Source organism: Sorex araneus, chromosome 7 (assembly GCF_027595985.1).
Source record: "Sorex araneus isolate mSorAra2 chromosome 7, mSorAra2.pri, whole genome shotgun sequence".
Classification (NCBI taxonomy): domain Eukaryota; kingdom Metazoa; phylum Chordata; class Mammalia; order Eulipotyphla; family Soricidae; genus Sorex; species Sorex araneus.
Window position 1 is genome coordinate 40755140 of NC_073308.1, and position 25486 is coordinate 40780625.

At 41.1% G+C, this 25486-nt stretch overlaps 1 non-coding gene across 1 annotated transcript; it reads right to left on the reverse strand.

The window, feature by feature from the left end:
- Positions 1 to 9432: 9432 nt before the first annotated feature.
- Positions 9433 to 9644, reverse strand: LOC129406727 (small nucleolar RNA U3). Its single transcript, XR_008631189.1, has one exon. It is a non-coding gene; the product is annotated as a small nucleolar RNA U3 (small nucleolar RNA).
- Between the last annotated feature and the right edge of the window lie 15842 nt (positions 9645 to 25486).

Genomic DNA, 25486 nt, shown 5'->3' on the forward strand with positions numbered 1-25486 from the left:
GAGCAAAGCTTTTTATTTATTTATTTTTTGGGTCACACCCAGCGATGCACAGGGGTTACTCCTGGCTCTGCACTCAGGAATTACTCCTGGTAGTGCGGGATGCTGGGAATCGAACTTGGGTTGGCTTCATGCAAGGCAAACGCCTTCCCCGCTGTGCTATCACTCCAGCCCCTGACATAAATTTTAAAACTTCACAACCAGGTGTGCTGAATCGAATTGGTAATTTGTCTCCTCTTTCTCCAGACTACTGGGGTATCTTTGCATTACTCTACCCATCCCACAATCTCTAAAGGCAGGTTGGTTCTAATTAGAGTCCTACTTCAGTGACAGAATATGGTGACAGAATACTGTCACTGAATTTGGCTATAATTAGTCAAAACTAAATGGAAGTAACCAGAACATATATATCCCTGTCAGACTCAAATACCGTTTCATGGTAATAAAAATAGCCTGAATAACAGAGACATAAGGAGCATCCCATTACAATAAATAACTGATATATCAATATTAAGGTTACCAAGAATCAAAAGCTTCTGAGCATCAATAAAAATCTAAGAACAATGGGAAAACAAAGAAAGTCAGTTGTACTAGCAGACAGGACTAGAAGCAAACAGAAGCAAGTCCTGAAGTTTAACAAAATTGTTGAGTCTGGTAGAGAAAGATCTCAAATCAGCACTCTCTACAAAGGCAATGGAGGTTAAGCAACCACTGAAAGAAAAATTCAATCACCTCAGAAATTTGATTCAGAGTATAAAAGAATCCATACAAATGGAATCAAAGGAGCTAAAGAATACAATAGTGAGCCATAATAACATAATTTTGAAAACAGAGAACCATATCAGTGAATTTGAGACAAAATACTAGCCAGCATTGATAATGAAAAGAAGTAAAAGAATGGAGGAGAATGTAAGGTACTTAATGGATAACAGCAAAATGAATAATTTCCAAATTATAGAAAGAAGAGCAGAAAAAGAGAAAGGGAAAGAATTCTTGTTGGAAGAGAAAATAGAGAGCTTCCCCAGTCTCTGGAGAAAGATTTCTGCACAGAATTAAGAGGTTCAAAAAATATCAAACAAAATAGACTCCAGTGAAACAACACCAAGACACATAATTATCAAAATAGCAAAAACCTGAGAGAGGGAGACTACTTAAAACATCAAGAGAGGAAAAACTCCTCATATACAGGGAAAATAACATTAGAATCACAAAAGATCTCCTGTTTAAAACCATATAAGAAAGAAAAGAGTGAAATGACATATTAAAATTCTCGATTGAAAAAAACTTTTACTTTAGCATCCACTACCCTGTAAACCTGTCATTTAAAATTGAGGGAGGAATAAGAACATCCGCAGACAGAGAGGAGCTGTTTGCATCTTCTATAACTAAATAAACCCTGCAAGAATTACTGAAAGGCCACGTACAAAAAGCAAAAGTCAATGAAAGAAACAACAACCCCACATAGAAAAATGGCAACACAGTCCTTTATATCATTAATCTCTGAATGTCACTGGACTAAACTCTCCATCAAAAGATGTGCAGTAACTGGATAGATCAGAAAAACAAAGCTCATGCTGCTTACAAGAAATACAAACCTAAATTCTCAGGATAAATAAATTCAGGCTCAGAGTGAAAGGATGGAAAACAATCCTACAAGCCAATGGTAGACAAAAAGAAAACTAAAGCTGTAATAGACATACTTATATCAGACCCAATAGCAATTTAATCTAAAGTAATTAATCAGAGATGGGGAGGGATACTTTTTACTGTTAAGGGAACAATAGATCAAGAAGCATTAATGGAAATGGACTTAATGTAGTGTCATCAAAGTGGATGAAAAATTTTGCTCAGAAACCTAAAGAAACTGGGACTGGAGTGATAGTACAGTGGGGAGGGTGTTTGTCTTGCACACAGCCAATATGGGTTCGATCTCTAGCACCCCATGTGGTCCCCTGTGCCTCGTCAGAAGTGGTTCCTGCATGCAGAGCCAGGGAGTAACACCTGAACATCACCAGGTGTGTGTGTGTGTGTGTGTGTGTGTGTGTGTGTGTCCAAAAACCAAACAAAAAAGAAACAAGAAAAAAAAGATGTAAACAATAGTAATGAAAGACTTTAACACTCTACTTTTACCACTGGAACGTTCAACCAAACATATTATCAGTAATGATACAAGATCCCTAAATGAGAAGCTAGAAGAACTTGGATTCATGGGATATACAGGGCATTCTATCATGAGAAGAAATAGGAAAAACACTGGGAGACTTATCTCTGGTATATAGAAGAATATTAGCAGGAGGGAATGTATGGTTGCAAAGGGGAGAAATCCAGTTTATCCTTGAACACTTAAAAAGATCTGGGGAGGAAAGGAGCTGAGGAGGGTTGGGGCAGTGTGAAGAGAAGGACAGGAGGTAACAGTGGAAGGGGTCAAGTGCCTTGGGCTCATTTGTGGTACAGAGGTAGAGTATAGGCATATACATGTGTAGGTATACTTATGTACATATGTGGTTTATTTATATATATACACATATATCAAATACAGAGCCAACAATACTGCAAGCATGAGATATAAACTGCTGTAACCAAACTTGAAAATGTGCCAGTCAAGGAGACTGAATGGGGTGTGGGAGGAAACCAGGGAACACTGGAGGAATGAAGATAACACTGCTATTTGGATTTATGTTGGAAAATTATACTCCTAAAAATCAACTGTGAATAACTTTGTATGTCCACAGGTGAGTTCTATCAAACCTTCAAGGAAGACTTATTACCTTTACTCCTTAAGTAAAGTTGGGGAACTCAGGTTGAAAGCTGCACACCAAAAGTAGACTATAGACCGAACACGATGGCCACTCAATACCTTTGTTGCAAACTACAACACCCAACAGGAGAGAAAACAAAAGGGAATGCCCTGCCACAGAGGCAGGGTGGGGTGGTGGGGGTTGGGGTGGGGGTGGTGGGAGGGATACTGGCAACATTGGTGGGGGAGAATGGGCACTGGTGGAGGGACGTAAACCAAATGAAAACATGAAAGTTCATAAATTTGTAACTATACCTCACGGTGATTCACTCATAAAAAATAAATAAATAAAGTAAACATGGGGAGAGGAGATGGACAGACACATCACTGAAGAAGACACTGAAGATGGAAAATCAGCATATTCACTGTTCATGAGAATGTCATCTGGTTCAACCTCTATGGAGAGAAACAAGGAAATCTCTCAAAAATACGAAAAGAGGTTCTGTACAACCAAGCAACATCACTTCCTGGAATTTGCCTCCAAAAACACAGAAACCTTAATTTGAAAGAATACATACACACCTATGTTCATTGCAGTGCTTAGTATAGAAATATAGAAAAAAACCCAAATGTCTAACTTCGATGAATGGATAAGAAGTTGTTGAATACATACATACAATGGAATATTATGTAGCCAAGAAAGGAAAAATCATGCAGTTTGCTGCAACATGGTTGGTATAAGAGGATATCAGGTTGAGTGAAGTCAGTCAAAAGGAAAAGGGTTGGTACACAATGGTCTTTCTCATGTCAAGAACTTAAGGAATACACAATAAGGTAGCAACAAAAAGCCAAAGGCAACAGAATGGGAGAAGTGATTTACAAAACTAAGTTTGCTGAGAGTGTGAGGATTGGGGTAGTGGTGGTGTTGAAGGAGAGGGGTCTTTTGGACCTCGAGGGAGGGAGCCAGGTGTTGTGGTAATGGATGTGCTATTGGTTTATATACACATGTAACCATCATTAATGATTTTGTAACTCATAATACTTCAATAAAAATTTAGAAAGAACTTTTATTACAGTTCTATATTTTCAGGAATTTTGTTTGTTTTTGAGCCACTTCAGAGCTCAGAACTTCCTCCTGAATCTGACTTAGAAAATCACTCCTGGTAGGCTCAAGAGCCCATATAGGCTGCCAGCGATCAAATCTGGATCTGCCATACATATGCAAGACAAGCATATTTTCCGTTGTTCTATTGATCAGGCTCATAAATGAGAGATTTATAAAACAATCTTCTGAATTGTACATGAGTAAAACAGGTGTGATTAAAGTTTACATTATTACTTAATGATGAGGTTAGGGATGCCTATAACTTTTAGCATTACATTGGGTTTATCAAATTTCCTACCACAAATATTGCCTTTGAAATAAAATATTGAAGAATAATTTCGTTTGTGTGTATGTGTTATAAATAAAATATCATTTTCTCGATTACAAAAAGAGGTATGTGGAACCACTTCCCAGTGATCACAAGTAAAGATATGTATGTACCACTGCCAGTCGTTTAATCTCTGGAAAGCTGTGTGTGAGCTCCACAGCAACCTCAGACAAGCACTACTGATAGATGTACAGGAACGCCACAACTAAGAGAGCATGGCCTCAGAGAGCAGGTGTGCAAGCCCCACACATTAAAGGTATGCAACCCCCAGTGAGCACCACACCAAGTCTATGAGCACCGTAACCAAGCATCCATGGAATCTGGGGAGGAGAGAAAGTCAAGACTGGAACTGAAATCTCAGGATGGGTTCAATCTCTTGTCATAAAAGAAAGAAATAGACCCGTGTGAAAGAAATTTCTAGTTTTCCCAGTCCAACAGGTTTGAGATTACTCTTCTTTTTTTCAGTCCTAGGCTACGATCTTCCTGGCTGAAGAACCTTCTGGAAGTAAGAGTAATTTGGGATTTTTCACTTTTCTTGATTTCCCCATCCAGAGACAGAGCCAAACCACACACTCTTTAAAGCACAAAGATGCTCCCTAAAGTGCACTTCACTCAGAATTGGTGAATTATAGGATAATTTTGTTGCTGAAACTGAGTAAAGAAATTAGGCTTTTATTATATTTTCCTTGAGAAAAAAATAACAAGGAGAAAAAAAAGAGAAAAAAGATGGATGGGATAAGACACAATTCTTTGCCATCAACTGAGTGTTATTGAACATGAAATTGTCTCTTACTGGTGTCCTTGTGATCTGTCTGGAAGGCTGACCAGGCTCCTGCTATCTCTCTCAACCTCGTGCCCACAGCCTTGCTCCCACTGTGCCCATCTGACTTCCCACTTCTGAGTATCGCTGTGAGGCACCAGGTCTTGACTAAAGCTCTCAAGCCCCTAAAGTCTGTTCTAGTTTCTCCTGAACAGTGTCCTTGGACTCTGCTTTCTTTTGCTCTGTTCTAAGCTGCTCCGCACCACCTCATTTTCTTGGTTTTAGAGTCCAGCCCAATCACCTCCCTCTTCTCATTTGTTCCTTACCATTATTAATCTTCCTTCAAGTCTTTTAGCTGTGTAGATTGTGTAAAAAGCTACACCACATTCTTCCTTGACTACATCTTTGGATCTCAGTGAATTGCCTCCACTCCAGCTAGAGATGGCAAGAAGTGTATGCTTTGGTGACCTTAGGACCCATATAGCAGCCTATATGGTTCTGGATTTTTGTTTTTGTTTTTTGCTTTTTGAGTCATATCCAGCAATGCACAGGGGTTACTCCTGGCTCTGCACTCAGGTATTACCACTGGTGGTACTCAGGGGACCATATGGGATGCTGGGAATTGAACCCAGGTTGGCCACATGCAAGGAAAACGCCTTACCCGCTGTGCTATTGCTCCAGCCCCATGGGTCTGGATTTTGGTGTTGGTTTTGGTACTCCTCCATGATGAATTTTTGTTTATTCATTTAAACATTCACATCTGTGCTCTATACCAGACACTCTCTAGAGGCTAGAAGTGCAAAGATAAATCAGTGACTGCTTAAAAATTTCTCATTGTCTCTGGGAGGTAGACACCTGAACAAGCATATATTCGGTAACGTGGTAGTGTGGTGGCTGAGACAGAATAAGGATTAATGGGGCACTGAGAAGTGTTCCTAGCCTGAGAGGCTGAACAAGACTGGGGAGAGAGCGCTGAACTAGGAGGAGGATCACAGGAACCCACGAGAGATTGGGTAAGAAAGAAGGAGCTGCTCCAGCTAGGGGAAGCCAAGTCATTTCAAGATGTGTGTGAATGTTGAGAGAGACAGGGATACTAAGAGGAGCTTTTGGAATAGTCACAGAGAACTTCAAGGGTCATATTAGAAGAATTTATCTCCTAAGTGCAGAGGAACTACTAAAATATTTTCAAAAGAGGATGTGCCTGTTCTCATATGTATTCTTTCCAACTTCCCTTGGCCGATTGGATCTCAGTGAGACTAGTTGTGATATTGCTTCAAGGGCAAGTGGCTGAAGGAGAGATATTAAGGAAAGTTTAGGAAGTGAAAGCAATGGACTTATTGGCTTGCACTATTGAACAGAGGAAGAGGAGAAAAAGAAACCGAGACAGAGTCAGGAGGTGGTATGTGGGGAGGCTAGATGGGGGTAAAACCAGGTCATCTAGCTTGGGAATGTTGAGTAGGAGACCTGGAGACTTTGGAGCCATTTGGCAGTTTGTTGTGTAGATAGTAAGAAGGATGAGGGGAAAGTCTAGCAGGAAATGGAAATTTGCAATTCATTAGAAAAGACTTTCTAATACAGAACTTAATTCTAGTACCATAAAATTTCATTGATAAACCTTGATTAGAACAAAGTTCTAGGAATTATTTCTTTTAGATAAGCCTGTTATCTTTCTTTAAAATTTTTTTTATTGAATTGCCATGAGATACAGTTACAAAGGTTTCATAGTTAAGTTTCAGTCATACAATGATCAAACACCCATGACTCCACTAGTGTGCATTTTCCACCACCAATGTTCCCAGTATCCCTCTCACCATCCCCACCCCAACCCACCCCCTCCCTCTGTGGTACGCACTTTCCTTCTTACTCTCTCTCTACTTTTGAGCATTATGGTTTGCAATACAAATACTGAGAGGCCATCATGTTTGGTCCTTAGTCTACTTTCAGCACACACCTCCCACCCAAGCGATCCCTCCATTTACTTAGTGGTCCCTTCTCCATCCTAACTGACTTTTTCCCCAGCACATGAGGCAAGCCTACTATCTTTCAATTGACAACAGGAGCTTTCTACTCCCCCTCCATCCCCATTTGTTTTGGCATCACATCTGATGGTGCTTTTCTCAGTAAACTGATGCTTTGTCCAGTTTACTCCTGGCTCTTCCTCAGAAATCAGTTCTGGTTGTGCTCAGGAGACTGTTTGGGATTAAACCTGGATTGGCCACATGCACTGCAAACACCCACTGCACTATCTCTCCAGCCTCTCTCTCTCTCTCTCTCTCTCTCTCTCTCTCTCCATCTATCTTTTAAAACTTTGTCTTCTAGGAAGCCTGGTGCCATGAAGATCAACCACATGAATACTCCATTCTAGTCATTGGCTTGCAATCTCCTCCTATGCAGATGTGGTATCCTATTTCTTCTATACTTTAGTTTATATTTATATATTAAATGTTCAATATAAGCTTACTGTGCAAATAAATCCTGAAAATGGTGATTTCATCCATGCATTGTCATACTTAAATTGTTATAACTTGGTTTTGGCATGTAGTTTAGACCAAATGTAGAAATGTTGCTATAGTTAAACTGCAAATGATATACTCATTATGTAAATATGGTCTTATTTTAAACCACTGAAAAATCCTCCCTGAACACAAGGAAGGTAGAACTTACTGAAAATATAAAGAAGCTTAACCTTTCTGAGTCTCAGGTTCCCCATCTGTGAAATGGTGATAATACTTCCCACTTGCCTGACTCAGGAGATAATGTACATGAAAAGAATTTGAAAGGGGTAAAAACGTTCCACAAAGTGAAATTAATGTAAATGTAAGACTTTTTCTTTCCCCAGCATAAAAGTACAAGTCCTTGGTTGAAAATGGATTTGGTGGTGAGTAGGCTTATGATTTTTGAGCAATTTTATCCTGGAGGGGGTCCCCTAGCTTATCAGATGATGGTTTTGATCTGCTTTGTGGTCAGGAAGACTATTTATATTTATAGTTTCCCAGGTATCTGGAATTGAATGAAAGTGTGGTCCTGTATTATTCAGAGAAACAGAACAAGTAGGATGGATACATGTGGATAGAGATCTTGTCTCTCTCATTCTCTCTCTGTCTCTGGAAATATTTATATATCGAATATATATCAATGTGTAGTAAAAGATTTAATATTAAGGTTGGCTTCCCTGATTATGAGATATTACTTCCCTGAGAAGTTCCACATTCTCCTGTTTATTGTCTGGAGGAAACTGGTTGTGTAGTTTCAATACAACTCTAAAGTCCTGAGAACCAGGCCACCTATGTCCCAGGGTCATAGAAGATAAATTTACAGCTCAAGCTTTGAGCAAATTTTCCCTGCTTCATTCTGTTTACTTAGACCTTGAACGGCTTGAATGAGGCCACCGCTTTGGCAAGAGTAATCTCTTATATTCAATATGCTGGACTCTTTTAGAAACACCCTCAAAGACACACCCAAAAAACCTGCATGAGCAGCTCTCTGGCCATCTCCTAGCCCAGTCAAGTTGACAGAAACAAACCACAGGTAAGGAGGAGGTGAGTAAGAGATTACCGACTGTCCTTGATATGCCAGGTGATGGATTCTCACGGGGAGTTCTCACAGCTTTTGTGGAAATCTTCTGAGCCTGGAAATGCCTAGGGTGAATGATGCATGGTGGAGAAACAGTGCTCATGTTGATGAAGAGCGGTTGCTCACCTGTGGACCTCCTGCCTGGCCACGAGGTCTGCAGGTTATCCAGAGAAAAGGGATGATGGATGGGCATGGGGCTCCTTCGCTGTGTGGTCTGCTGGGTAGACGATCACTCACAGTCCCTGATAGACTACTTCCTCTGTGCAGGCACTGCTGAACGAGGGGTTATAAATGAATTTTCTGAAAACCATTTTTCTAATTACGTTTTTGAGTTTGGGAGATGGCTATCCATGGGAGGAGCCTGTTTCTATAGGAAGAAGTAGAGAAATAAAGTTAGAAGAGGGTTGTGAGAGCTTTCAGAAATGACTGTGGGTGAAACCACAACTGTCTTTTCCCATATCCACTCACTTATTCATTCAGCAGGCTCACTCTGACTGCAGCGTGCAGGATGTGGTGTGCAAGGTATTCTCTAGACAGAGTCTGTTACACTTTGTTACACTTTATCATGCATATCAACAGGGGCCAGTAGGAGTACTCACTGCTTACCCAAGAGATACTGAGATTTTATAGAATTTTTTTTTTTTTTTTTTGCTTTTTGGGTCACAGCCGGCGATGAACAGGGGTTACTCCTGGCTCTGTACTCAAGAATTACTCCTGGCGATGCTCGGGGGACCATATGGGATGATGGAAATTGAACCTCGGTCGGCCCAGTGCAAGGCAAATACCCTACCCGCTGTGTTATCACTCCAGCCCCAAGGTTCTATAGTTTTTATTTATGTCTTGAAAGTATGTCCTATCCTACTGCTTTATCTTGACTCTACATATTGAGGTAAAGGGGAAGCCTTTGACACATTTTTTTTTTTGTTTTGAAAACCGCTCAGACTGCATTCTTTCCCTCTCACTCTTCCAAGGAAAGAGAAGAATAAGGATAAATGGTAGAGGCAGTTGCAAAAGAAACACCTTCAGCCGGCTTCGTGCTCAGGAGAGGAAGCTCTGACTCCTTCTAGAGGTTTTGATGCTCTACACAATCAGAGAAGCTTCTCTGGTAATGAACTATAGAAATGATTCCTGAAAGTATAGGCTTCTTGGCACAGTTTTGCACCTGGTGAAGCACTTTTACTTCACAATGCCATTAAATATTTCATCTAGACAATATCTCAGAAAACATTTGAGGAAAGTGATAAGAATGGACATATTCCAACTCTCCTGTTATCGATCGGATCCTGAGGCCTACAGTTTCCACTGTAGAGCTTGTTCTTTCTCTTTGACTTGAACATCTAAGTAACAGGATTTTTATTTTTATTTTTTGATTTTTGGGTCACACTTGCAATGCACAGGGCTTACTCCTGACTCTGCACTTATGAATTACTCCTGGAAGTGCGTGGGGGGACCATATGGAATGCTGGGAATTGAACCCGGGTTGGTTATGTGCAAGGCAAATGCCCTACCTGATGTACTATCGCTCCAGCCCCAGTTTTTTATCCCCAAAGAACTTCCCTCATATGTGAAATGTAATTCATTTATTTAAAAAAAAATGTGTCCATTTTATTTATAAACAATTACCACATATTTAAAATTTTTTTTTGGTTTTGGGCTATACCTGGTGGTACTCAAAGGGACTCCTGGATCTGCCCCTGAGGAATTCTCATGGTGGGGCTCAGGGGTCCATATGGAATGCTAGGCTTTGAATCTGGGTTGAGCACATATAAAGCAAGTGCCCTACATGCTTATCTATCTCTCCAGTTTCACATCACTGTACACTTTGAAGATGTACAGCATCATAGAAACATTTACAGCAACAATGTATGACATTTGTAATTGCTCTGCATTCTTTTCAACACTTGGTATTGCCCTTATTTTAAAATTACCTTGTGAGTATGTGTATGTGTGTGTTTCTGTAATGCCTAGTGATATTGGGCTTCTTATCATTTATCACTTTTCTTTGGTGAAGTGTCCATTCAAATCTTCTATCCATTTAAAAATCAGACTTCTGAGGTTGTGGTACAGCAGTTAAGGCACATGCCTAGCAGGCATCCAACCCTATTTGAATCCCAGCACCGCATGGTCTCCTGAGCATTGCCAGATGTAGCTATGAAAGCGTAGTTTAAAGGGTGATCAGACATCACCTACTTTCTCTGGAAACTTGCTGTTTTAGAGAGGATCTCAGAAAGCCTGCTGAACTGGCTTATTTCTACTACTGTCAGTCTGGGTGGGGGCACTGGAGAGGCAACAGACATTCCTGTATGAGGGAGGAGATTGGGACGAAGAGAGTCTCCCAAGGCTATGCTGCCAGTTAGTGGCCAGAACTTCAGTAGGGACCTTGCCCCTGAGTAGCTGACTTCATAATCGATCACAGAAGGAGCTCTTTTATTCTGGGCTGGAAGATGCTGAATACATTGACTTCAGAAAGAAAAGAGTTTTGTTTTGTCTTTGTTTTGGGGTCACACCTGGTGATGCTCAGGAATTATTCCTGGTGGTGCTCAAAGGATGACACGGGATGCCGGGGATTCAACCTGGGTAGCTGCATGCAAGGCAAATGCCCTACTCACTGTACTATCTTTCTGGCCCCAGAAGACAGAGTCTTTTTGGTACTTTCCAAAGGAGGAAGAAGGTAGGTGGCTTCATTCATGATGTCTTTGTCCAGGTACTAGGATATCATGAGAACCACATAGCAGGCTCTTTGTGGCACAGTCTGCTTCCCTGTTGACAAGGTTGGGCCTGGGACTGGAGAGAAGATATTGGGCCTGAGCCCACCGCTTTGGTCATTGCTGTGGAGAATAGATGCCAATGACCAGGGACATGCACATCTGGAAAAGTAATATCTATCGACCAGTATTCACCCAAAGGCTGCAAGGGAGCATATTTTATAAGTAGCAGCAGCTTCTCCAGGAATCCACAAGGGTAGCAAGATGCCGAGTGCTCTTTTCTCAGGGAGAGGAAGGCCCAGCTTTGGTGAGTACACCCTGTGGGCACTCTAGCTCCAGAAAGCAAAGCTACCGTGGACCATTAATCTCAGCCAGGAGCCCTCTGTTCTTTACCCAGAGTCTGGGGAGGAGGAGAAAATAATCAGACCCAAAATTCAGCATCAGCGTGGGGTAAGGGCGAAAGATGCAACTGCAGAATGGATGATGAGTTCAGGCAGCAATGGTCTTTCACCACCCAAGAGGCAGAGAGAAATGAGTGAGATAACAACGACCCTGAGTCGGTCATTTGGGATCTGATTGTAGCTCTTTCTTGTTCTTGTTGTATGACCTTGGGTGGGTCCCTAAGCCTGTCTGCATCTGTATCCTCTCAGACACACAAACCCCACTGTGAATTGTGTCTTTTCTCCCCTGATTTCTTTTCATCTAGCCCTGTAAGGATGTGAGTCTCCCTGGATCTCAGCTCATGAGGTGGGGCCTGGTTGATAGGTAGTGTTGCCTCCTAGAGGACAAGACAGGCTCCCCATTGGAACACATCAGGCAGTGCCCTCAGCCTGACTTTTCATTACCTGCCTGCCCTCTTTTTATTTTATTTATTTTTTCTTTTTGGGTCACACCGACAATGCACAGGGGTTACTCCTGGCTCTGCATTCAGGAATTATTCCTGGCAGTGCTTGGGGGACCATATGGGATGCTGGGATTTGAACCTGGGTTGGCCGCATGTAAGGCAAATGCCCTCCCCGCTGTGCTATTGCTCCAGCCCCCTGCCTTCTTTTTAAAGTTAAGCAATGTGTGTGTGTGTGTGTGTGTGTGTGTGTGTGTGTGTGTGTGTGTGTTGCTAGGGATGGAACACAGGGCCTCACACAAGCAAGCCAAAAGTTTTACTGTAGATGTCTATTCTCAGCCCAAGAGTTTAGCTTTTTATTGAGCATGTTGCAGAAGAGACCAAAAGTTAAAAAAAAAAAAACGTTGAAGACCATGTCATCACATCCCTCATATTCTTCTCTCCTACTGTCCACTTTCTTTTCTTCTGCTGGGCAGCAGGGGGCAGGACCTCCTGTCAAACTGCCAACGTTACCATTGGCCATGGCTTTTGCCACCAATCCGGTTAGCAAAGCTCCACAGTTGCGTTCACCAGCCCTGGTCTTATCCTTATCCTTGTTGGCCTTATTCTTCATTATCATGTGGTATCATAATTGTGCCAAGTAGATGCAGGTGAACTCTGAGGTGATGGAGTGGTGCAATGAGTGCTGGAGAGAGGGCCCCAGCCCAGGAACACATTAACTTCTTTATAGGAAGGAAAAAAGGGGACTACTTTCTGAGAGGACACAATCATAACACCTTCTTGGCAGGGGCTCCGCATTCCCTGTTCCTTAAGATCTGAACTGAAAATAGTTTCCGCACTCTGTGGTCTGGCCTTGTCTGCTGCCATTGTTTTCTGTCTTTAGTGCTCTTCACTGAAGTCCCATGGATGACCTGATGATTTCTAGGGCTCTATCTACATTGCCTTCTGACCCCATATTTTTGTGGGTGCATCTCCTGGCTCCAGCGCCCTCTCCCCATCTGCCTGTTCACCTTCTAATTCAACAAATAGTAAAGAGCTTCAATTATTTACCAGATGTGGTACAGGATGCTGAGTTTAAGACTGATAATAAGATTCAGTGTTTTTGGAGTTTATAATGGAGAGAGAGAGTGAAACATAGCTCAGAAAGAGAAGAGTTTATAAAATGTCCTTATTATAAATTTGGTTGCATGTATGAATGAAAAAAAAGTCATAGGGTAAATAAACATAGTTATCCTGAGTTTAAGGGAAGGTCGGTTTGGATTCATTGGCTAATATATGTGTGTGTGTGGGGGGGGGACAACTGGGGAGTTACTCCCTGACAGTGCTTGGGAGATACTCCAAGATGAGTAATCAAGAGTTGGTTCTCATAGTGCTTAAGGATCATGTGGGGCTATGGATAAAGCCCAGACTCTTGCATGCAAAGAATATTCTTCAGACCTTTAAACTATTTCTCATGTCCCATATCTGGGATTACCTTTATTTGTTTATCCATAGGTAGTCTTCCTGGTTCAGAAACTAATTCCTATCTCACACAAAGATTATTCAAACTGTATTAAGGACCTCAAAATTTCAGACATGTACTCATAAAATGCACTACCAAAGAAAGTTTAGGCAAAGTCTCCATGGCATTGACCTCAAAGGAGAATCTAATGAGATGATCCCATTGAGAAAATTAAAATAAAAAGCAACAAAAAATGGAACTATTTGTTGAACTATTTGTCAAACTAAAAAGCTTACATTGCAAAGGAAATGATTTCTGAAATGAAGAGACATATCATGCACATAAAAATTAACAAATCAACTGCATTAAACATGGAAAGAAGAGTTGAATAGACACATCCTTAAAAATAGACATGTATATGGCCAGCAGGCATAAAACACGTTCATCACTGGTTATCAGAAACACAAATCAAACCAACATTGAGATGCCACTTCACACCAGTGAGAATGGCTCACTTCCCACCTCATTTAGAATATGTCCCCCTAGTCATCCTAGCATGCCATCTGCAAGTCACTCAGGACCAATAGGAACTATTTTGTATTCTTATTTTTTGGTTTCTATTGTCTGTCTTTCTCAATTAAGAACACCAAGAGGAAGAGGAGCATGGGCCCACGATTGGCTGTGTGTAGCTCTTACCCCGGACTCTATACTTAGAGATCACTCCTGGCTCTTTCAGATGCTGGGGATGACATAGGAGACCACAGGGTTGCGGGGGATCAAACCAGGGTCAGCCATGCGCAAAGCCAGCCTTCTGCCTGCTGTACGATTGCTCTGGCCTGAAATATTCAAATTCTGATTCTGATTCCACCCTTCCCTGACTTTGGCCAGCTATCAGTCTCCCTGAGCTTTAGTTTTCTCATTTGTATGATAAAGCAAATCTTTTTCTATTAGAGCTACCATGAGGACTTGATATGATGAAAGTGTCTGAAGACACAGACACATCCTAGGCCCTCCCTCTGTATTAATGTCAGTCCTACTGGGAAGGAAGGAAATTGTACCTGCTTCCTTTTTCTTAATCCCCATCAATGTCTAGCACCTGCTGGGCTCTTTTTCACTAGAAGAGCATTCTCAAAAGTTGTGTGTCAATTGAATTTTTTTGAAACTGAATCACACTTCCAATGCACTAAGGAAACTGTGTATTTGAAATAATTCTCCAGTTTACTATTTTGTAAGCTAATAACCATCCCTTGATATCTTTGGTACAACTCAGGTTTTTTCATTTTTGACTGTATTAAAAGTGGGTTCCTTTATATTTAGTAAGAAGACCTTGGATATATACTTGGTATTGACACAAAAACTGAACAAGTCTATTTAATAGACAGACGTGGTTCTTCCCTGCCATGAGGGTTACAGATAAGAGAAGCTGAAGAACATCAGAGACTAAAAGGGGCATAAATATTTAATATTTTTGGATGCTCTTCCAACATAGTTCCATTGGTTGAGGTGAATTCTTGATCCTGCATTTCTGTCCCTTTATTGAACCATATTCTCCTTCCCCACCCCTCCTTCCCTTGGCTTGCTGGAGGATGGAACACCATGTTCTGTCCCTCAAATCCCCAGGCACAGGTCCTGAGTTCCCAGGCCTGATTTTCGCACACACACAATTCATCTGCCTAATCTTTAAATCTCATTTGGTTTGTCTGTTTTCCCTAATAAGAAGAATAGAATTAGTTAGCTTGCTCCTCAGCAGGGCTCTGGTATGGAATTTACGTTAATTATCTCCTTAATAAAATTACTAAATATAGCATCAACGTGGTTGCCAAGGGAAAAAAATAAAGCTTTTAGATTGTGTCTTAAAAAATAAAATTATGTTCCACTACCAAGGGAAATGAAATTTAGCTTCTTAACCAGTAGGTACAAATATGACGGGGAGGCGGGGGCCGGAGGGAAGATTAGAGAGAGAAGGAGGCAAAGACAAAGAGAGAATGGGTGGAATTGCTAAAGCAAACACAGATCTAACCATTTAATTAATTGCTCTCCAGGGCTTTGCTGGGTGTTTGGAATGAGGTCAAGAATATAAACAGTTCTTGCCTTCCTGAAAAAGATATTCTGATTGCCTTTTCAGCTGTCAAAGGGATTGTTCCAGTAAATAAAACTAGTAGATACAATCATAGGTTAGAGCAGTGTGTGTGTTTCTTGTGTGTATCTAACCACATGTGTACATGCTGTGTTGTGTGTATACAACCGTATGTACGTGAATATGATCAACTGGTTCAGCACTTCCATGATTGTGCGAGGAATGCCGAGAGTAAGAAACTCTCGAGCTCATTCACCAACATGGTTTGGTTCGAGCCTCAGGCAATCATAAGCTAACGTCCAAGCTCTCAAAACTGTACAGAGAAGTGATAAAGGAAGACCTCAAAGAGAGAAGAGCAGCAGTGTTGGCCAATGTGGCAGAAGCCGGGAAAAGTATTCGAAATGCCCACCTGTCCTTCGCCAACTATGAAACCAAGATGACTGCCCTTTGACATCCTGATGAATCTATCACATCTTCCAGAAGGGCAATGGAGAAGGTTATCCATGACTTCTACTGGGATCTCTTTGATAGCCACGTCTACCTGCCCACATACCAAATTCCACAGGATGCATATGTCAACAGGGGCGAATGGAGATGTTATATGATGTTACTGGCGCCTGCTCGAGCAAACTGATGAGCAATGGGATGACAAGTGATACAAGTGATCCAACCATGTGTGTTCATGTGTCCACAAATCTGGCAGTTGGGGAGGAAGAACACTGTTACAAACTGTGAGGAGACACTAGAATTGTGTATTAAAGGCACATTTTAGAGCTGCTTTCTGGGAAAATACAGAAGAGAGACCCTTCAATGTTCTGAAACCTTCACCCCTTAGCTTTTCAAGAAAAAAATGTGTATTCTACCTCTCCAGAGTCTCTTTTCTTCAAATTCCTTGCCACTCCTGTTATTCAGTCTTTCTCTGTTTCAAAACTCTCCTGTGTCTTATCTTCAACCTTCTATATCCCTTCTTCATAGCCAGAGGTATTTTTTTTTAAAATAACCATAGATCACGTCATTAAGCTGAAGAAAGTCTGTGGTCTCAAATATGATCCCTCCAGATGTCTCAGCCTGACATTCAAAGTTTCTGGTCTCTCCCTCACCCCCTCATCTCTTCTCTGTTCTACTTGCCAGTATGTCAGAATTCTTCTCTCCCATGACCTCTCTATATCCTGACTCACCTTCCCAACTCTCCAGGCCATGTTCCTGTCAGCTGACATGAGTAGCTCATACTGAGGCCCTCCCTTTCCATTCTCACCAAACCTTTATTTATTGTTCCATTGATACTTATCCTTGCTCTACAGTTCAGTCAGGTGCTCAAATATCTGAAAGCAGAACCAGTTTCATATCCCAGATCCACAACATATCAGAGCACGACTCACAAATAATTTAAACTCCATGAGCTCAGTTTCCGCATTTGGTGAGAAAGGGACATAAGGGGAGTGATCAGACCCAAGATGATAGAATAGAAACAGTTTGTGCTTGTCTTCTTCCAGGATCCGAGAAAATCCATACCATAATAAGGATTAATCTACACAGGAGCAGACCAGACACAGGAACAGACAGAGCTTCCACAGCAAGGGATCAAGGCGGCAAACAGAGGAGAGACTCTGTCCAAGAGCAAACTTACATCAGAGAAGAAACCCTAGTTGAGGGTGGTGTGGGCATGGAGACTGTCAACAGTCACTTCACTAGGGTGTGGAACTTTTCCTAGTGGAAAATGATTGTTTACTACCCAGCCCTCCCAGCTTTGTGATCCAGCATAGTGGAGAATAACCCTGGAACTTATACTTTGATGGTTAAAGAAAGGGGAGATAAGGGAATCCTAGGTAAAATCAGAGACTGAGAAATAGTCTCCAAGAAATAAAAGGAGAGAGAAAGGACAGAGAGACATACAGAGAAATAGAGAAAGAAAGAGAGAGAAGAGAGAAAGAGACAGAGAGAGGGAAAGAGAGAGAGATGAAAAGTATCTGCAGTCTGAGAGTGGAGTGTGGGAAAGAAACTGGGGACATTGGTGGTGAAAAATATACACTGGTGAAGGAATATGACTGATACTCAATCGTGGAAAACTTTGTAATTGTGTATCTCACAGTGATTCAATAAAAAATACAATTTAAAAATATTTCTCCATAAGCCCATAAATAGATTCACTTGCCTTTGGACCATGTAGTGTCTGATGGCCTAAATTAGCAGAAGGAATTCCAGACCTATACCTTCATGTTTTCCAGGGAGGCAGGTAAGTTGGGGAGTACAGCAGTCTCGGGACCACAACAACTGCCAACGTAGCTAATAACAGCACCAATAAATAACAAATTGCTTTTACATTTGCTTGGGGAACAGACTTGACAGTACTTGAGGACAACTTCTGGTTATTACCCCTAGAAGAGCACAGATAATACTTCTGCACAGAAGTGCAGAGTGTTGAGGATTGGACCTGGCCTTCCCACATGCACAGAAGTTCATATTACTGAAAATCAAACACTTCTGCAGAGAGAACATTGTGCACAAACACGAACAGTTCTGGCTTGGAAACCAGGACTTCCACTTGCACAATATATACACTAAGGCTTATCTTTACCCCTGGTGGGTGCCGAATTGGAATCCGCCTTTCACATTACTAGACACCAGGGGTGAATACCCTAATGAGAACACTGTCCATCTTTGCGCATAATCCTTGCTTGCAGGAGTATGAGAGACAACTGTCAAGATGGTCTATTGATTCCCTGAAGTCTTTTGACAACCTTTTTGCTGGTAAGCAATCTATGCCCCTCCAACTAGTAAATAGCTCACAGATTTTCTGAATCACAGCTAGAACATGGGCCACTGCTTGCCTTTCTTCTCTAGTGAACCAGTGTTTTCTGCTAGTAATCTGTCCCCTGGAAGAACCAAAGTGTTTCTACACGGTCTCTATGGAGAGAGAGATTGCCCCCACCTTAACTGCAAAGCTATCTGCACCTAAGTCCCCACTGCAAGACTCAGCCTGCTGGAAGTCTATGGCCCCATTCACATGAAAGACCCTTGAAAACTGAGGGATGAGTTTGGCAAGACATATTTGGCCCATTACCAGCCCATTGTAAAGAGTTCACCTCACCTGTGATCCCAGTTGTATGGAATTCTCTGTGCTCCTAGCCCCAGTCACCTAAAATACCCGTGGCATCTATGGTCCTGGCCCCTGGTAAGGCTGTTTCACCTGAGCCAGTGTAGAAAGAGCTGGTAGTAGATAGCTCACAGACCCCGGAAACATACATCTTCCCCCAACTAGTGCTCCAAAGCTTTTTCAGGCTTTAATTGATTGAGCTGACCCCTGGGGTTTCTAAGAAAATTCTCTGCAGCTAACTAGAAGCAAGAAGTGTGGCCTCAAAAAACATCAGTCTCTCTCTTATAATGTTCACCAGGGTTCTGGGTAATAAGCCAGATACAAAATTTGCATACATTCAAAAAACCTGCCACCCAGTTCTTACTCAAACCTCAAGGAAAAGGTTTGGCTTAAAACTGAAGCTGAAATCAGAGAACCTGCAGCCTGTGAAGTTTGCTTTCGCAGACAATGAGTGCATAGTCTTTTTTTTTTAAACACATTTATTATTTATTTATTACCGAATCACTGTGAGATACGCCATTATCAAATTGTTCATGATTGTGTTTCAGTCATACAATGTTCCATCAGCCATCTCTCCACTAGTGTGCATTTCCCACCACAGGGGACTAAATCTTAAGGGTTATTTGCAAAACAATCTGATGATTAGAAAAATCTACTAGTGAGTACAGAATCCTATGTAAAATAAGATCAGTCCTGTTCAGTGTGAAGGAAAACTTGTAGGATTAATGGAATTATTTATTCCACATTCTGTAGGCACCATGACTTTTATTGCTATCAATAATAAAGTTTTATGTATATAATATTCCTACAAACTGGAGTGATAGCACAGCGGGTAGGGCATTTGCCTTGCACGCAGCCAACCTGGGTTTGATTCCTCCATCCTTCTCAGAGAACCCGGCAAGCTACCGAGAGCATCCTGCCCACACGGCAGAGCCTGGCAAGTTACCCATGGCGTATTCGATATGCCAAAAACAGTAACAAGTCTCACGATGGAGACGTTACTGGTGCACACTCGAGCAAATAAATGAACTACAGGATGACAGTGCTACAGTGCTATAATAGTCCTGCATCACATCTGTCATCAGAGTGCTGTAACTGTACCCTCACGTTGACTCACTAATTAAAAATAAACTATTAATTAAAAAATAAAAATAAATAAATAAATAAATAAATTTGTTAAAAAATGGATGACTCGAAGGGGGAGTGCAAGGGAGGGTGGGATGAGGGCATTTTGAGACAGTGGTGAAAGGAAGGGGTAGTGACACTCTGCATAGTCTTTTTGAAGCTCAAGAAACTACATATCCCAGGAAGACTTGTGTCATTGACATAATTCAACAGCAGCCTCTGTGCTACCTATTTCCCCAGTCCTTGCCCTATAGGTTGGGTTCATGGACTATCACCTTATAATCACTTCTGGGTTTTAGTCATCCTGTGAGATGATGAGGATCCAGCTTGTATAGCAGAAAATAGTTCTATTCCAAGACTATTAGCCTAAGCTAATATTCTGCAGTTTTCAGGTTTTTTTTTTTCTTTTCAGGTTACACCTGGCGATGCACAGGGGTTACTGCTGGCTCTGTACTCAGGAATTACTCCTGGCGGTGCTGGGGGACCATTTGGGATGCTCGGAATTGAACCCAGGTTGGCCGCGTGCAAGGCAAACACCCTACCCACTGTGCTATCGCTCCAGCCCCCTGCAGTTTTCAGTTTTAATGCAAGAAAGTTTTATCAGAACTGGGAAGAAAAGCTATTTAGCCCACTCCATAGAAATAAACACACAACAACTAACATAATGAAGAGACAGAGGAATTGATCCCAACTGAAGGATCAAGATAAAATCCTAAAAAAAAAACCCCTAAATTGTGTGAAGAATACTTTATAATAATGAGGCTCACTGAAATGAGAGCAATAGAGGAAAACTACAAGATATTATAAATGTCCAAATAGAATGTTCACTGTATCACTGTCACTGTCATCCCGTTGCTCATCAATTTGCTCAAGCAGGCACCAGTAACGTCTCCATTGTAAGACTTTTTGTTACTGTTTTTGGCATATGGGATATGCCACGGGTAGCTTGCCAAGGCTCTGCCGTGAGGGCAAGATATTCCTGGTAGCTTGTCGAGCTCTCTGAGAGGGGTGGAGGAATTGAATCTGGGTCAGCCGCGTGCAAGACAAATGCCCTACCCACTGTGCTATCGCTCCAACCCAGAATGGTCACAGAGCTCACAGAGCTTAAGATGCAGTAGTTAAACTTAAAAATACAATAGTGGGACAAAGCTGAAAACCAAAAAGCTAATTAGGATATAAGGTAGTATAAAGCATCGAAGAATACTAGGAAAAGAAATCACAATCACGATCACGAAATCCTGTTGATCATCGAGTGGCTCAAGGGGGTCTCAGTAACCTCTACATTTGTCCTATTCCTGAGATCTTAGAAGCCTCTCTCTTCTCGCCATCCCAACAATGCCACATTGGAGGCTCCTTCAGGGTCAGGGGAATGAGATTCAGCTGGTTACTGGCTTTGGCATATAGATACACCATGGGAGCTTTTGAGGCTGTCTCATGTGGGTAGGAAGCTCTCAGTAGCTTGCCAGTTTCTCCCAGAGGGAAAAATAGGTTATAAGATATCGCGCAGCTGCAAAGTGGCCGTGTGCTTCAGGGAGCTTGCTTTTTAAGTCTCTGGATGTTGGCCATTGATGGGATTACACACACCTGGGTTCCTCTGCCAGTACCTTCATGAGTGAGGCCTGTCCGAACGTGTGGAGAGAGGCCTTGAGAGGCTGTGGCTAGGTTCTGGTGGTCTTCGGCCACCAGGAGCTCTGCTCGGGGCAGGGAGGGAAGCTGGAGCCCATCCCCTCCAAGGAGCCCCAGGGAAGACAGCCAGGTGTGCAGGCAAGAGACTCTCTGCCATAAATTAAGAAGCTATGGAAAATATCAAGTGGAACAGCATCTGTACTGTTGTGACTTTAAAAGAAGGGAGTTGGGGGTGGTAGTGAGAGTATTCAAAGAAATCAAAGTATCACAGTCATCCCGTTGTTCATCGATTTTCTTGAGCGGGCACCAGTAATGTCTCCATTCATCATAGCCCTGAGATTTTAGCAGCCTTTCTTTTTTTTATTTTGCAGTCAATCCTTTATATTTAACAATTAAGAGATATATCCTTTAATACAAATTATAAAGTTACTAAAAGTTCTCTGATAACTTCCATATTCACTTATTATGCAGAACTATCTTAAAAAATAAATCCAAACTATGTTCATAAATATTAACTACAATTTCTGAATCATTCCTTCTTTAATAATTTTATTTTATTTTATTTTATTTTTTAAATTTATTTTATTGAATCACCATGTGGAAAGTTACAAAGTTCTCAGGCTTATGTCTCAGTTTTACAACACTCAAACACCCATCCATTCACCAGTGCCCATATTCGACCACCAAAAACCCCAGTATACCTCCCACCCCCGTCCCCCCACCCCCACCTGCATAACTGATAAATTTCACTTCATTTTCTTTTTACCTTGATTACATTCCATATTTCAACACAAAACTATTGTTGTTGGAGTTTCCCCCCAGACAAGACAGCCCTACTGCCAAGGAAGTATTTGATAATTAGTTTTCCATTGCTGAGAATGAAGAGATATGAAGTCCCACTGTTCCAAGTACATAACTCTGTTTTTTTTTTTATTCTTCCCAAGCCACCAAGTTTGTGCCTGCTTAATAGTCCTCATAATATGGCTAACGCCATGCCGCCTGACAAGGGAAAAAAATAGCAGCCTTTCTTTACTTGTCCTTCCCAACAGTGCTGCATTGGAGGCTCTTTCAGGGTCAAGGGAATGAGACACATCATTGTTACTGTTTTTGGCATATTGAATCCGCCACAGAGAGCTTGCCAGGCTCTGCTATGTGGGCAGGATACTCTCGGTAGGGAGAACTAGACAATAAGATGTTGAGGCCATGTGCTTCCGGGAGCTTTGCTTTATAGTCTCTGGATCTTGGTGTTGATGGGATTACATGGCTGCTGGGGGGGAAGGGCACCCAGATCTGGAATCTCCACCCAGACCCCCATTTTCCAGTAGCTAGGCAGTTACACTCACACACTCACACCCACTCAAAGAAATAATAGTAGAAAACTGTCCCAAACTGTGAAAATAGATATCCAGATCCAGGGAACAAAGAGTTCCAGACAAAATAAATACAGCCAAGCATATATCAAGGCATATTGTAATTAAATTAGCAAAAATAACAGATAAAGAGAAAATCCCTTAAAAAGGGAAAATAAAGTTATACCAAAGGAAAATTCCATGATCCAAAGACTCACAAGTAAATCTGTCAGAAGAGAGCAACATGCCACAGTGATGCTTCTGGTTCCCAAAGTCACGATCCAGTTAAAAAAAAATTAACCTCAACTGTATCACCGTATTTAAAATTTTAGAATTCCTGGAGTGCACAGTTGCAACATGGCATACTCTGCACCACTCATGAACCAAGACAAGGGCTTAATGGCTCCAAGGTAAAAATACACTATCTTCATACACTTTCCTCTAAGAAAATTTTTTTGCATCACTTTTCGTGGATTATTCATAACAAGCTATACAAAATAAATTACCTAAATCCTACTTTGGGGGCAGGCTTTAGGGTTGGGATGAAAACATTCAAATTATGGTGGTGGGTGGGAAGATGTAATGGTGGTGGGATTGGTGTTGGACTATTAAATGTAATAAATTATTATGAACAATTTTATAAAAATAAAATTAAATTAAATTAAACAATAAAAATAAATTAAAAAAAGGAAAACTCCATTAGTCTGTTATGACATTTACGAGCAGAAAATCTGCATGCTATAATGAAATGGTCCATCTATTCAAAGTTCTGAATAAAAAAATCCGATATAAAAGCATGGTACCTAAGTCATCTAGGTCATCTCTTTGAGTTTAAAGTGTGATAAAGAGCTTCCTGGACAAATAACAGTTAAGTTCATGTGAACTGAACCAGCCTTGTAGGAAATACTAAAGGCTTTCAGAACGGAAAGAAACTGTCTTAGAAACAGAAATACACTAGGAACACAAGAAGGAGAAGAGGAGAATAAAAATGGGGGAGTATTATAACAAGTTTGATATTAATTTATTTTGGCTTTTTGGGTCACACCCGGCAATGCACAGGGGTTACTCCTGGCTCTGCACTCAGGAATTACTCCTGCCGGTGCTGAGGGGACCATATGGGAGGCTGGGAATTGAACCCGAGTTGACCGGATGCAAGGAAGCCCTACCTGATTTACTATCACTCCAGCCCCAAGTTTGATATTAATATGCTTTAAATTTAAAATAGGGTAAAAACTTAGATTTTTATGTGAAAACCTCTAGGTAATCTCAAACAATATTAGAAGGAACAAATAAAAAGATGAAAATAGAATCCAATATCACATAAAAGATAGACCTCAAAGAAAATATATAGAGAAGCTATAATGAATAATTTTTATTTAATTAACTTTTATTGTTTTTGTAACATTTTTAATTGATTGAGGTTCGTGATTTATAATATTGTTAGTAATGGTTTTCCGTGCACAAAATTCCAACACCACACCCATCAACAGTGTACCCAAAGGTATACTTCTCTCCCCCTAGAGGCCCTAACATTCTTCCCTTGAGTCATTTTTATGTCAATAATTCTTGTAAACATCAATGAGTTCAACTTAACAATAAAAGGACAAAGTGTTTGTATAGGTAAGAAGATATACTTCAACTTTCTACTATCTATCTAAAATGCAGTTAAAACCAAAGATAAACAGTAAGATTATTTTCCAGCTTAAAATAGTAAGCTGAAAAATAATCCTATAATCAATAGTGACCTAAGAAAGGAAGTTATACTTAGATTTAAATGACTTTAGTGAAATATAAATCATAAGAGATAGGGGTAGTTGTTTTATAATGACCAAGGATCAATCTAGCAAAATTGCTTCATATTTCATTAATATATGCAACAAATAAAAGAGCATTAAAACTCATAAAGCAATATTGACAGATTTAAATAATGATTCTTCAGTGGTGAGTAAAATTTGCTTTACATTTGTGAGGTTCTGGGTTCAATCCAATGAAGGAAGAAAAGAAGAAAGAAAGGAAGCAAAGAAGGAAGGAAAGAAGGAAAGAAAGGAAAAAACGAGAGACTAATTAAAAAGGAGAGAAAGAAGAGGGAAGGGGAGAGGAGGGGAGGGAAGGGGATGAAGAGAGAGGGAGGGGAGGGTGGGGAGGGGAGGAGAGGGAAGGGAAGAGAGAAGGGAATGTCACTGATAGTAACAGGGAACTTGAAAACCCTACTCTCAATGGAAATATTAACAAGACAAAAAGTCTACAAGAAAACAACAGTCCTAAATGAGGAGTAGGGCTAGGTGGGCTTCTCTAAAAGCTGAGTACACAGCAGTAGGGCGTTTGCTTTGCACAAGGCCAAGCCAGGTTCGATTCCTCTGTCCCTCTCAGAGAGCCTGGCAAGCTACTGAGAGTATACCCCCAACTCGGCAGAGCCTGGCAAGCTATCTGTGGCATATTCGATATGCCAAAAACAGTAACAACAAGTCTCACAATGGAAACGTTACTGGTGCCCGCTGGAGCAAATCGATGAACAATGGGATGACAGTGATACAGTGATACATTACTTTCAAGGGCACAGGGAATTTGAGACAAAATAAATGTCAGCAAATTCATGATAATTGAAATCATACAAAGTTTCCACTTTTTGATCACAGTGGCATAAAACTAGAAATTAATCATCAAAAGAAAGTGGGATAAACCAGAAACATAGAGATACTAAATCAGTGATTTTTAACCGCTGGTCCCT